The sequence below is a fragment of the Gracilinanus agilis genome, chromosome 3, assembly GCF_016433145.1.
Source record: "Gracilinanus agilis isolate LMUSP501 chromosome 3, AgileGrace, whole genome shotgun sequence".
Taxonomy (NCBI): Eukaryota; Metazoa; Chordata; class Mammalia; order Didelphimorphia; family Didelphidae; genus Gracilinanus; species Gracilinanus agilis.
In genome coordinates, this window is record NC_058132.1 from 550117959 (window position 1) to 550132616 (window position 14658).

Consider the following 14658-nt stretch of genomic DNA (forward strand, 5'->3'; position numbering starts at 1 on the left):
GGGTGGGATACATTATTATATCTATTCTTATATTTCATACATTTAACAAACCATGGTAAAAATAAAAAAATGTAGCTTTATTGTTCTGGAAGATTATAAAAATTCTTACATATCCCAAATTAATTAGTTATCATTTATTAAATGTCTACAGTTTTCTTGGCATTTTACTAGTGCATGGTGCCAAAATAAAAATAAAATAATCCTTTCCTTTAGTGAGCTTACATTGTATTTGGGAAATACATCACATATAGCGTGAATGTAAAATAAATATAATTGAGAAGGGCATCAGATTGGCACTAACAATTGTGGACTTCAGGAAAAGTTATATAGGAATATGCATTTGACCTGAGTTGTGAAGAAAGCTAGGGATTGTAAGAAATGAACTTTAGAGGAAATGTTTTCCAGGTACTAGATGAAGTCTATGCAAAGGCATGGAAAAGGGAGGTGAAGTGGGTTTGGGAATAATAAATAGACATAGAAGGAATTATAATTTGGATGAATAGGAGGGAGAGGTGAGCCATGTGAAATGCATCTAGAAATTTAAGTTAGAACAATGTGAAGGACTTTAAATGACAATCACACTAGTTTGCATTTAAATCTAGAACAGATATTGAACTTTTTAATCCCTTGGTGGAGAGAGGAAAGAGAAAAAGTGACATGCTTTTAACTTTTGCATTAGGAATATATACTTGGCAGCTGTATGAAAAAATAGATTAGATAAGTACATGATACAAGGCAGAGAAACAAATTATGAGCACTGCAATAGACTAGGGGAGAGAAATGATGAGGGAAAGGATGATAGAGGTAATAGTGTAAGTATAGAGAACTTGAAAACCTCTGTGACCAAAAAGATTGTAATAAGGTTGATAGAAATAGGAAAGTTAGAGATGGAAGAATAGGCATATGGAATAAAATTTTGAATTCCCTTAGGAGTATTTTAGTATTTTGATTTTTGAGATGTCATAGACCATCTAGTTGGAAATTTTAATTCATTATATAGGATTGGTGTCCAGGAGAGAGATTGGAATTAGCTGTCTTGATGTGATACTCATCTGCAGAGATGGTCACTAAATCTATGGTAACTCATGAAACCTACAGAAGAAGGTATATAAAGAGAAAAGTATATAGCCCAAATTACAAGTTTGGGGAACACTCATATTTAGGGATAAAGACACAGATATTGATCTAGTACAAAAGCAAAACTTCAGACATGGAATAGAAGAACCCAGAAAGAAGAGTCACAGATGCCCAGGAAAGAGAGCATATTTAAATATTAAATTTTGCAGAATTTTTACAATTATTGGAATTTATTATATTTCGCAATTAAATTATTATAGTTACTACAAGTTATTATATTTTGCAAGAGATACTTTATATCTGTGTAACTTAGTTTAATAATCACATAGGTTTCTTTCTTCTTTTGTTCAAAGAGAATGTTATTCTCTTGATGTTAAATTTGTTTGCTTTAAGCACACAGAATTTTATTTTTTGCATAAAGCTTGCAAACCCGTTTTAAATGTATTTATTTTTAATGGATTATGAGAGTATTCCTGGCAACCACATCATTCTTTAAAAAAAGAGATAAATGATGAAACAATGTTTGATAAATATCCAGGGATACACTATAGATATGATTAGTGGCTAAAACAGGATGACCAGGATAGCAAAACCACAGTTATAACCACAAGTTATAGTTTAATAAAAGAAATTAAAGAGGACAAGAACAACTGAAAATAAGTATAATTCAAAATATAATATGGTAAACATATGAAGAAGTTAAAAATGTTTTTGGAATTTCAGAGAAGAAAGAAACACAATTAAGTAAATCACAACGACATTAATGTGGTGTAATGTACAGCCCATTGGTCTAGGAACAGGTTACAAATTCTAGCTCTGCTAGTAATTACTTGTTTGATTCTGGACAAGTCACTTTGCCACCATGTGATTTTGTCAGTCATTTGAAAATAAAATCTTGATTTCCAAATGTGAGAGGCAGCTTGTTGAAGTGAATAGACCAGTCAAGTCACTTAATTTCTTAGTTATCCATGCACCTTTCCAAAACTCTGTTGTAAAGGATTTAATACCAGTGATGGAAGGAATTTCCTGTTCTGCCAGTCCCCTCTGTTGATAAAATCATAGGTCTACCCCCTATTCCATATTTATATGAATGCACAAAGTATGGGGATAAACTATATGCATTAAAATTCTTAAAACAAAAAAAATTGACCTTATAAACAGAATTTAAGATTTAGTGGGTTGACTTGGATGTTATATTACTCTGGAATACCTAATTCAAAAGAAGCAAGATTGGTAAAAATCTAGGGGTACAGTAAGCATTTTGCCTTAAGAATTTATACTCATTTGTGGAAATCTAAAAAGTAAGAAAATAACATATAATAGAGATGTTTTGTTTAAAAACTTATTGAGGCAAATACAGAAGCAATAATATAATTATATTGTGATATATGCCACCTGGTCAGAAGTAGATGGGGTTGTTTGGGAAATGTAAAATAAGCCTAGGAGAAAGCTATGATAGAGTATCAATAAGATACTTTTATTACTTGGATATTTGCTAAGCTGCTTCTTTAACAATAACAGGAAAACTAAGAATAATTTACTTTTCTTGGCAATAATTTACCCTTCCAAAGTGGATAAGAGTATGAAAGGGTATGGATAAAGCAATGAAAGAAAATTTTATTCTTATGATTCTCAACAAGAGGAATGAAGTCTCTGGGGTAGAAATATGGATAATTTTTAGGGAAATTGGCCAATTTCTTTTAGGATTAATATGTTTTGGGATAAACATGCTAAAAATGTTGAAAAGTGGGATTCCTTACTCTACAATTTTCTAGAAGTCAAATCAAGAGTATTAAGAAGTTTTCAAGAAATTGGGAGAAACAAATAAAATCAAATTAGGAATAAAATGCTTTAAAGGGTTCAATATGGATTCATCAGCCAACTTGTATTTTTCCAGTCAATCTTTATTTTATATTTCTCAATTACATGCCAATTAAAATTTTTAGATTTTTTAAATAACTTGCTTTTGAATCACTCTCTTGATCCCCTTCTCCCCTCTTTGAGAAGGCAAACAAATTGATAGAGATTATACATACAGACATGTAAAATATTTCCATGTTAGCTGCCAAAAGCTCCCCAGAGGAATAAGGTTCCATCAAGTCAGTGCAGTTTGACATGGTTCTACACTGAACCCTATGACCTGAAAACTGACCACAGTATGGATGGAAAACCCAATTGAAACCCCTCTGTGTGACCCTCTTCTGACTAACACTTCTTATTATTGAAATTATTATAATTTATATCTATAGGAAAGTCCCAAGTCTTATGGAAATCCCCTAAACACCATATAATAAACCAGCATTTAATGATTTAATAGTTCTTTCCCTCAATAAAAAAGCAGAAGCTGCTCTTTTGCTCTAATCTCTCTCTCTGTGTCTCAAAAATTTGAAGGACACAGCATGGCAAATCAAAATACTTTCTTGCTTCACTATTTTCCCACGCTGAACTTAACTCCATAAATTTAAAGGTTCTCACACTTAACCTACCTTTTGAAATATGTTGAAGGTCTGTTATCAAAATAATAATTAGATAACATAAGGTCTTGGTAGCCTTGAATTTTATTTAGACTAAAATGTAATCTATATGGAAAAATGTACTCTGTATGCCAACTTCTATGTAACCTTGAGCTCTACTCTATTTAGAGAAAAAATGTAATTCATGCCAGCATCTGGGAACTTGAGAGAAAGGTATAAAAAAATAAAGATAAGTTCTCAGAACAACTTCCACAACTCCACTGTGTCTCCAATTCTCTGTCTCTCTGTCTCTCTGTGTCTCTCTGTCTCTATCTCTGTGTCTCTGTCTCTGTCTCTGTCTCTGTCTCTGTCTCTGTCTCTGTCTCTCTCTCTCTCTCTCTCTCTCTCTCTCTCTCTCTCTCTCTCTGTCTCTCTCTCTCTCTCTCTCTCCACCTCCCAGGATATCTGGAGCTGCTGGCATGCTTCCAGCAGTTAGCCATGTTACAAAACACTCAAAAATAATAAAGGAAAAAGAAAATTTCAATCCATATTCAGAATCTATCAGTTCTTTCTTTGTGGATAGCATTTTTCATTATGCATTCTTTGAAACTATTTTGTATCATTGTATTGAGAATAGCTAAGTCATTCACAACTGACTGTCATATAATATTGCTCTTGCTGTACATAATATATTACTCATTCTGTTCATTTCGCTTTGTATTAATTCATGTAAGTATTCCCAACTTTGTTTTTTTAAGCATCCTACTCATCAGTTCTTAGATTACAATAGAATTCCACCATAGTCATATACCATAAGTTATTCAACCATTCCCAAATTAATGGGCATGCCCTAATTTTCCAACTTTTGCCACCATAAAAAAGGTGTTATGAATATTTTGTGCAAATAGGTCCTTCTCCCTTTCTAAAATATCTTTTTTGAGATACACACCCACTAGTAATATTGCTGGATTAAGGGATATGCCCAAATTAATAATCCTTTATTCATTGTTTTAATTGCTTTCTAGAATTTTTAAATTGATTCATAATTCCAACAGTCCATTTGTTTCCCAGTTTTCCTACATCCTCTCTAATATTTACGATTTTCCTTTTCTGTTATATTAGCTAATCAGATTGATGTCAGGTTGCTTTAATTTGTAGACATATGGAGATTAGTAGATAAAAGGAATAACTGGCCGGATAATATATGGTTAGAAGCAGGACTTTAAGAACTCTCCCTTTTATACTTTTAATGCAAAAAATAGGCATATCTTTGTAGTTTAATCACAAGTTATCTCAGGTGATGGAGGATACAGTTTCTAATGGCATGGGCATGTAGGGAAGAAGTCTGAGCCATTGGTTGCATGTCTCTGAATAAAGGGCCAGAGTGTTTCTTTATCAATATTATTCATGAATATATAGAAGATAGAAGTAAGGACACAAAGCAAAAGTTAAAAGTACAACAGTTTTGCTTCATTGTTGCATTGGAATATATAATTTTCTTTTTTCCTTAGTTCCTGGGACAGTGTCTTGCACTGATGATTATATAACTAATCTATATGTACATATCTATATGTATAATCTATATGTATTTATCTATATCTATATGTACATATATTGTACAAAGTATATATGTACAACATATTATAATATATGAATAATATGCATATCATATAACAATATAATAATTATATACATGCATAAATTTTACTGGCATTTGTAGAATTGTTATTCTTAAAAATATAAAGGAAGCAGAAAGTAATTCTAGACTTAACCAAAAAACAGGAGCTGGTTACTTAGGTGAAAATGAAAAGACCTTTGGGAAGGAATGGTTATTCCATCTTAGAGTTCATAAAGTCCTGTTTGATCTCACAAATACCTCTAAATTTTTGGAAAGTAGGTTTCAAAGAGACAGAAAACAATTATGGCTACTTGATATTAAAACCTATAGAAGAACTAGGATCAAGTTGAGAATATTCTTCACAAGAATAAAATTCTATCCAAAAGATGAAGATGTAGGAGTTGAAAATTTATATTAAATGGTAACCAAAATTCAAATAAAGAGCAACAAAGGACCCAACAAAATCTTGTGTTGCATTCATAAAAAGAAAAAAAAAACTAGCCATAAAATGTGGGCAGTAACAATCCTTCTGTGTTTTCCTTCTGTAAGAGTATATTTTGAATATTATAGTCTATTCTGGGTTCAGTAATTTAAGCAACTGTCCAGTTGGGCTATTTCCAAATGTTGGTGGCCACGAAAATTAAAAGACTATAACCAATGCCATATATTTTCTGAACAAATGCACATTAATAAAAAGAAAGACTGAGCTACAGTCTTTGGACTATATTCCAAAATGGAACCACATCCCAGGAACTTCATCATCAGGAAACTCATAATCATTCTATGTGTTTACATCAGCTTTGGTATTCATGCCCCATCACTACCCTCAGTATCATCTGCATGGTGGACTGTTGAAAAGAAATTCTGTTGAAGTCTCCTTTTAAAGAGGAGCCATCTATTTCTTTATTTTTCAACAAGTGACACATATTAAATCTGGAATCCATAATGCATTCACTCCAGATAACTCCTCTGTCTTCCTTTTTAGCTTCCTTGCATACATTATCTTCTTCCATTAGACTGTAAGCTGCTTGACAGCTGGATCTCTCTTCGTTTTTTCTTATTTGTATTCCTAGTGTTTAGTTCAGTGATTAGCACAAGGCAGGCACTAAATAAATGTTTAATGGCTGACTTGGAGAAGGGATGTGACGTGGGTGTATTATTGTTGTCTAAAAATATTTGAAATGGTATTGTTGAAAATATAGCAAATTAATTTTTGTTGAACCCAGAGAAGAGAGTTAGGACAAATTAATGAAAGTTATAGAAATTAAAAGTTAGCTCAATAGTAAAATATCCTAAAATTCATTAGTTCACTATCAGAAATAATGTAAAACTTTTTAGCAGGGTATGATAGCAAATACCTGTCATCCCTAATACTTGGAATGCTGAATTTGGGATCACTGGAATTGAAGAATTCTGAGGTGCAGATTAAGACAAACTGCATGCCCTCACTTAATCTGGTACCAATACATGTTCCAGGCATTATGTTGGAAGAAGGATAAAAAGTCAAAAATAAAGTAGTCTGCTTTCAAGGAAACACAATTACTTGTTACGTTGAAGAGGAGTTTTCTATTCAGTTTGGTGATAGACAGGATGGATTTTGAGGTCCATTTTAGCTCTAAGATCGTGTTCATTGTTGTTGTTATTTTTCATTTTGCAGTTCTTCACAATCCTTTGAAAGATCTGAGAATGAGTATGATTGATTTCCATTATAACTAGAGATGTCACAAAGTTCTCTTAAGCTTTTCAGGAGCAGCTTCATGGGGGTCTTTTTCGACAGAGGGTAAAGGAAGGAAGAGTCACAGATGAAAGGTCCTCTTTGTACACAAGTGCACCTGGCAGAATGGTTTTAATGAATATTTCTGAGTTCAGTTCTCTCTCAAATATTCCTCTCCTCCCAAAGTATCTTGATGCAGCAACACTTGCTATTTCTTCCTCATCAATGTTCTTCCCTCTTGTAGACTGAGAGATACCTTTCAGTGGGGTTTCCTCTAAAACTAAACATCCAGACTGTGCAAAAATGGATTTATCAAGAGAAGATTCCTTACAATAGTACTGTTGTTAAAGTTTTAAAGGTACAAGTTCGATTTGTGTCAGGAAAAGTAGCAATAAGGTATATCTGGATGTAGGTCGATATTTTTTTTTAACATCAGTCATTTGTCTCTCTGCTGAGATATCTTCCTTTGCTTATATAGTAAATCTCCACACAGCTTGGCATCTGGGATTTTTCTTCTTAGTTCAGTTTGCTGCCTGAAATTTTTCTTTTGGCCCTGAATATCCTGACTTTCCTTCATTTTCCTTTACTAGGTGAAAATCAAATTGAAAGCAGAAATTTGCTTTCTTAATTAGTCACCATTATTTTGTCAAAAGGGACTTGCCTGGTAAAGGAGAAGCCTCTGATAAGGGAGATTCATTGATTTTTAAAAAATTCTTATGTTAGCCTTAACAATTAGAGAAGAAAAAGAAATTGAAGAGATTAAAGTAGGAAATGAGGAAACTAAAGTGTCACTCTTTGCAGATAATATGATGATATACTTAAATAATCCAAGAAAATCAGTTAAAAGGCTTGTGGAAATAATTAACAACTTTATCAAAGTTGCAGGGTACAAAATAAAACCATATAAATCATTAACATTTCTATATATTTACAACAAAACTCAGCAGCAAGAGTTAGGAAGAGAAATTCTATTTAAAATAACTCTAGACAAAATAAAATACTTAGCAATCTATCTACCAAGACAAACACAGGAATTATATGATTACAACTACAAAACACTTTTTACACAATTAAAACTGGATCTAAATAATTGAAAAACATGAACTTCTCATGTGTAGGACAAGCTAATATAATACAAATAACAATCCGATCCAAGTTAATTTATTTATTCAGTGCCATACCTATCAAACTACCAAAAACAATTTTTGTAGAATTAGAAAAAATATGACAAAGTTCATCTGGAAGAATAAGAGATCAAGGATATCAATGGAACTAATGAAAAAAATGTAAAGGATGAGGGCTAGCACTATCAGATCGTAACCGTATTATAAACAGTAATCATCAAAATAATATGATACTGGCTAAGAGAAAGAAGGGTGGATCAATGGAATAAACTAGGAGTAAATAACCTTAGCAAGCTAGTGTTTGATAAACCCAAAGATCTCAACTTTTAGGATAAGAACCTGCTATTTGACTACAGCTGCTGGGAAATTTGGAAAACAGTATGAGAAAAATTAGGTTTAGATCAACATCTCACACCCTACAAGAAAATAAATTTAAAATGGGTAAATGACGAATATAAAGAGGGAAATTATAAGTGAATTAGGTGAACATAGGATACTATATCTGTAAGATCTATGGGAACGAAAAGAATTTAAAACCAAGCAAGAAATAGAGAATATTGCAAGACATGAAATAAATAGTTTTGATTATATTAAATTAAAAAGGTTTCGTACAAACAAAACTAATGCAATGAAAATTAAACAAACTGGGAAATATTATAACAAAAATCTCTGACAAAAGTCTCATTTCTCAGATTTATAAGGAACTAAGTCAAATTAAGCCATTCCTCAATTGACAAATGTAACAATATAAAAGAGCCTATTCCCAAAGTTTGATAGAGGGGAGATAGAGAATCTATGAGGTGAATCTCTCTTCTAACTCTTCTCTGGGGCTGAATGTACACTGGGAGACTTCAAGCGGGTGATACCCCAAAACTGGGTGACCTGGATGGTCATGCTACCCCTCAGGAGTTGGGGGTGAGGCTTCCCTATAAGATGAGATATGTGGTACCCCAATCCAATTCTGAATGAGGGCGGGGTTTACACAAACTTTCCCTGAGGTCAGTCAACTTCACAGGGGGTAGTCTGGCTTTAAGATGGAGGCAGCCAGACCAAGCTGTGGTTCCTCTCTCCCTTTTTGTCTCTCAGGCACTCTGGAACACTATTTGACTAATGAATGGCTTTTATTATTCACAATTCAGGGATTGGGGAAAGTGGTGAGGGGGCAGAGGGATTTTGGGGTGCCCTCTTCTCTCAATTTCTATGGGGTCTCTCACTCAAGAGGGAACCTTTGAGGTTCCCACTCCCAAGCTTCTTCCCCCATCCCTTTGCCTTCTGTTTCTATTTCTAGTTTTCTGTTTCAATCCTTTTTCTATAATTGTAAGTTTTGACTGAAAGGGGGTCTCTCAGCAAGGTTGAGTAATGGGAAAGGGAGACTAAGAAATCACTCCCAAAATGGAGTCCAAAAACTTATCTGACTCTACAATTGAAGTCTTGATGGGAGAGATACGATGGAAGGTCTCTAATCAGGGAATCAGGGTTTCATTTTCAACTAGAAGATCCTCATTAAGCCCTCAGGACTGGATATGAGCTGGGATGTCCTCCTCCTGGTCCTCTGCTAGAAGCTCTCTCTTCCTTCTTCCTCAGAGAAATCCCCAGAATTCTCTCTGGTCTCAACTGTCACTAACTGTCAGCAATTGTCTCTGGCTCCTTTTGTCCCATCTCCCTTGCACAAATCCCATCCTTACACAAATCATCAAGGGACATGAATAGGAAGTTTTCAGATGAAATCATATGAAAAAGTGTTCTAAATCCCTTCTGATTGGAGAAATGTAAATCAAAACATCTCTCAGGTACTACCTCATACCTAGCAGATTGGCCAATACTGCAGTAAAGAAAAATAATAAATTTTGGAGGGGATATGGCAAAATTGGGACAGTAATGCATTACTGATGGAGTTATGAATTGATCCAACCATTCTGGAAAGCAATTTGGAATTATGCCCAAAGGGCTTTAAAATAATGCATGCCCTTTAATCCAGCAATCACACTACTAGGTTTGTACCCCAAAGAGATAATAAGGAAAATACCTTTATGAAAATAATCATAGCTTTGCTCTTTGTGGTGGCAAAAAAAAGAAATTGAGTGATATTATGGTGATGGAATACTATTGTGCTGAAAGGAATGATGAACTGGAGCAATTCAATGTGAACTGGAAAGACCTCCAGCAACTGATGCAGAGTGAAGGGAGTAGAAGCAGGAGAATATTGTACATAGAGACAGATACAGTGTGACAATCAAACATAATGGACTTCTCTACTAGAGGCAATGCAATGATCCAGGACAGCCCCAAGGGACATATGAGAAAGAATGCTCTCCACATTGAGAGAAAGAACTGTGGGAATAGAAACACAGAAGAAAAATGTAATTTATCACTTATTTATATGGGCATATAATTTGGGATTTTGATTTTTAAAAACACTCTATTACAAAATGAATAATATGAAATTGGTGTTAAGTGATAATATTTGTAAAACCCAGTGGAATTGCTTGTCAGGGAGGGAAAAAAGGAGGGAAAGACAATGAATCATGTAAGCATGGAAAAAAAATTTTTTTTAAAAGAGAGAAGCTTTATTTCAGGAGAACCTCTAACTCCAGTTGTAGAATAGTGCCTTAAATCTTAAAATTTTTTTGCTGAGGATTTCATCAAGAGTGCTTCATAAAATTTTCTGGTGTAATCCCAAGCTACTCTACTGGCCTCTTCTCCTACAAAGATAACATTTTTTTTTTGTCAGTGTTCTGTCTAGGTTGGTTTTGTGACCTATTCATGTTGTTCTTAGCTTGCAGGGTTGCTATTTTTTTATTTCCTCTATCTCTTTTTGTTTAAGTGTAGATTTTGTTTCTTTGCTTCTTAAGGTCACTAATGATTTCGTCTTTAGATTTCTCACTCCATTTATTCTCTACCATCTCCTGTGATCCTGACTGGATATAGTTTGTTATTTTCCTCAATTCCTCCTAAGGCAATTCTTCCCACCCAGAACATTAAGTCTGGAAGTAAGACTTGATGGGTAAACTACTTTCCTTAATGAATTGTCTGTGTATGTGCTGCAAGTTTTGCTCCCCCAAATCATTGAACCTGAGAATGAGTCCCCTAGCTTTGAGGACACGGTCAAGAAGGTATTGGGGTGTACTCCAACTTTCTGTGTAAGTGCCTTAAACTGAGTCCAGACATTTGGTCTTTTAGCTAATTTGGCCATTTCCTCCATTAAATCCTGCTACGTTTCAAATAAGCGTGGTTCTGTGGGTTAGCCAACTCCATATGGTCATGCTTTTCAGGCCATGATGTCCGGTGATTATTTTCCCTGGTCTCCCTAATAAATTGTTGGGCTTGAGTTGGGCTAAATAATTCTCCTTAAAAAATCTCCACATCCTGGTATGATGGATCATAAATTTTGATTACATGACTAAATTCTTTTAAGTGTTGTTGGGGTTGTGAATTCCAGTCTCCCGTTCTCTTTTTTAGGCTGTGTAGGTCAATGCTGGTAAATGGGGTATGTGTTTTTAAATGGAAAGTACCCTGGTCATTCTTCAAAATTGCCTTGTCATGTAAAGGAAAAAGAGGTATTGTTGCTTCCGCCCCTTTTACTGTGGTGTTTTTGCCTTCATTGTCATTGCCCTGCTTGTCTGTATTCTCTCTGTTATTATTCTCTGTAATTATCAAAATATTTTCCTGGCTCTTTGTCTTTTCTCCCATCTTTTCCCCCATCCAGGCTATTTCTTCCCATCTTTTCCCCCATCCAGGCTATTTCACTTGTTCCTCAGCCTTGTGTCCCAATATCTGTTCCACCAGCTTTTTTAGTGTCAGTGCCAGTACATCTGCAGGAATGAAGCAACAGCTGCCATAAATGATGGAGTAAATGCTATCAGTTTTTCTATTTCCATCTTTAACCAGTTGTAAGAATCTATTAAATGGGGGGCAGCTGGGTAGCTCAGTGGATTGAGAGCCAGGCCTAGAGACAGGAGGTCTTAGGTTCAAATCCGACCTCAGACACTTCCCAGCTGTGTGACCCTGGGCAAGTCAATTGACCCCCATTGCCTACCCTTACCAATCTTCCACCTATAAGTCAATACACAGAAGTTAAGGGTTTAAAATTTAAAAAAAATCTATTAAATGAATGAAGTTTGATATGTAATTCGGTATAGTCTCCGTCCACAGTCCATATATCATAGTTCCAAAAGAATACAGCATAATGAAGCTACTCAATAGCACAAATAAAGCTCTTCCCATTTCCCAGGCCATGTTTCAATGTATCTGCTTAGCTAGTAAGGTTTTATGCTTTGCTATTCTTTGCTTTCTGTACTTGTGAGGCTTCTGTAGCTATTGGGAGGAACTAATCTAAAATGGCTGCCACCTGACTACTTTTCAATATTTGGTTCAATAAAATGGCTTTTTTGATTAAATCAGCTTCTTTGTTTGGTTTTGGCTCACCACAAATATATGAGGGTGAGTATTGACGGTAGGGGTTTGTGTATCTAGATTCCCGCCTTGTTAACTTTCAATGGACCAGTATATCTAACTTCTCACCCCAACCCTTAGGGAAGACCTATGAGGGAATAAACTCAAAAAGGTTCCCAAACTGGCAAAACTATAGTGGGGATGTTGAAGGAAGATGTTGGGGTTCAGTTGTGACGCTAATGGGTTTGATCCCACCCTCAGAGCCAGCCCTGTTGATACAAGCCTCCCCTCACTCCTAAGTTCCAGTAGCTTTACCCCTCAAGATGGTCTTTGGAATTAGTCTTCCCCTCAGCCACCAGATCAGTCTCCTCCTCTCCAAGCAACACCCCAAGCTACCTCTAATAAACTAATAATGATTTATTGTAAAGACAAAGGAATTCAAGGAAATTTGGGTAATGGATATTGGTGGAATATGAGGAAGGGGGAATCGGGATAACTTCTCTATCACTTATGAACCACCCCCCAACAAGAGAGCAGTTCTGGTTTCTTCTGTAGCTTGAACTCAGAAACTGATTCTCTCCTAACAATATCCTAACCTTAACACTAACTAACAAACAGGGGAATATTTGAAAGGAAGGGGTACAAGCTGGATCAAAGATAGGTCCCCTGATGTCCACTCCCTCTGGAGTGGGGGCACTCTGGCCAACTGAAGCATGAGTATCATAGATTCCTCCTTGTTGGCAACGAAGGTCTATAGAATAAATTTTGCTGTTGTAGACACCAAAATGCCAGATAATTTCAGGTTTGGAAAAGCTAACTTCTCCCAAATCCTCCCGGCCACCCTTCTCCACCAACCTCCTCTCCCACCAAGCAGGAGCCCAAGTCTTCTCAGGAGTCTTTTTTTGACAGTTAGGACCTTCAGAATTCTCCTCCAAACTCCTCTTGCTGCTGGCCCCTCCCAAACAGAATTCTCTCAGGGATCCATGGGGTTGGTTTCCAGTCCCCTTCAAAGATGAGTGCTTAGTGATCCTTGATTTACCCCAATTCCACACTTAAAGGATTTCATCGAGAGTGCTTCATAAAATTTTATGGTGTAATCCTAAACTGCTCCACTGTTAGGATAGGAAAAACTCACTGGGGTCTTAAGTTTATCTGACGTTTTGACAACTGGGTCCATTGTTGCTATGTTTCTTCTTGCTTTTTTGTGAATTAAGTATTTCTTATCCACTAAGGATCTATTTTTGTTAATAACAGAATCTTTGATGTCAAGGCTCTCTGTGGCTAATGAAATGATGACCATCTCCCATCAGCTGCTATAGATGCTACTGCCTCTGAATTCTCATGGTTATTGTGAAATTTTACCCATGCTTCAATGCCCAGGCAGAATGTCATTTCCTGTTAAAAACTGAGTGTCCTCTCCTTCCTCTCTGATTTCCTATGGAATTTGAGGCAAATCAATCTTTAGGATTTACTTTCTTTTGTTGTCATATGTATATATGTATGTGATATATGAAAGTGTATGTGTTACCATTTCTAAACATATATGCACATGCATATTCATACATGATATATATTTCATATACATTCCTGTGTTTATGCCTTCAGCAATTTCCCAATTTCCCAATTTTGATTATGAAATACTTTTAAGCCAATAGTTATTTGTAATGCAGAATACTTGCACGTGATAAACCATAATAATGTAAAATTTAGTTATAGAGAATGGTTAATTTAATTTCTGTTATTTGATAACCAAAAAACTTTCTTTCTTTCAAAATCTTTCATGAATGTAGATCTTCATTTCAACCTTAAAATGCTGAAACCAATTCTTTCTTTTTCTATGATATTGTAATTTGCTGTGTTTCAAGGATGCAATTATTGATGGCAATTTATGTTGTTCAATACCATTGTTTGAGATGTAAGTAATTTTCTTTACATGTATTAGCTCTAAAATATCCCCCAAGGTTTTTTTTATTTTTTTAAATTTATTTTTATTTTTTATTTTTTTCAAACATTTATTAATATTCATTTTTAACATGGTTGCATGATTCATGCTCCTCCTTTCCCCTTCGCCCCCGGCACTCCCCCCACCCATGGCCAATGCACATTTCCACTAGTTTTGTCATGTGTCCTTGATCAAGACCAATTTCCAAATTGTTGGTAGTTGCATTGGTGTGGTAGTTTCGAGTCCACACCCTCAATCATGTCCACCCCGACCCATGCGTTCAAGCAGTTGTTTTTCTTATATGTTTCCTCTCCTGCAGTCCTTCCTCTGAATGTGGG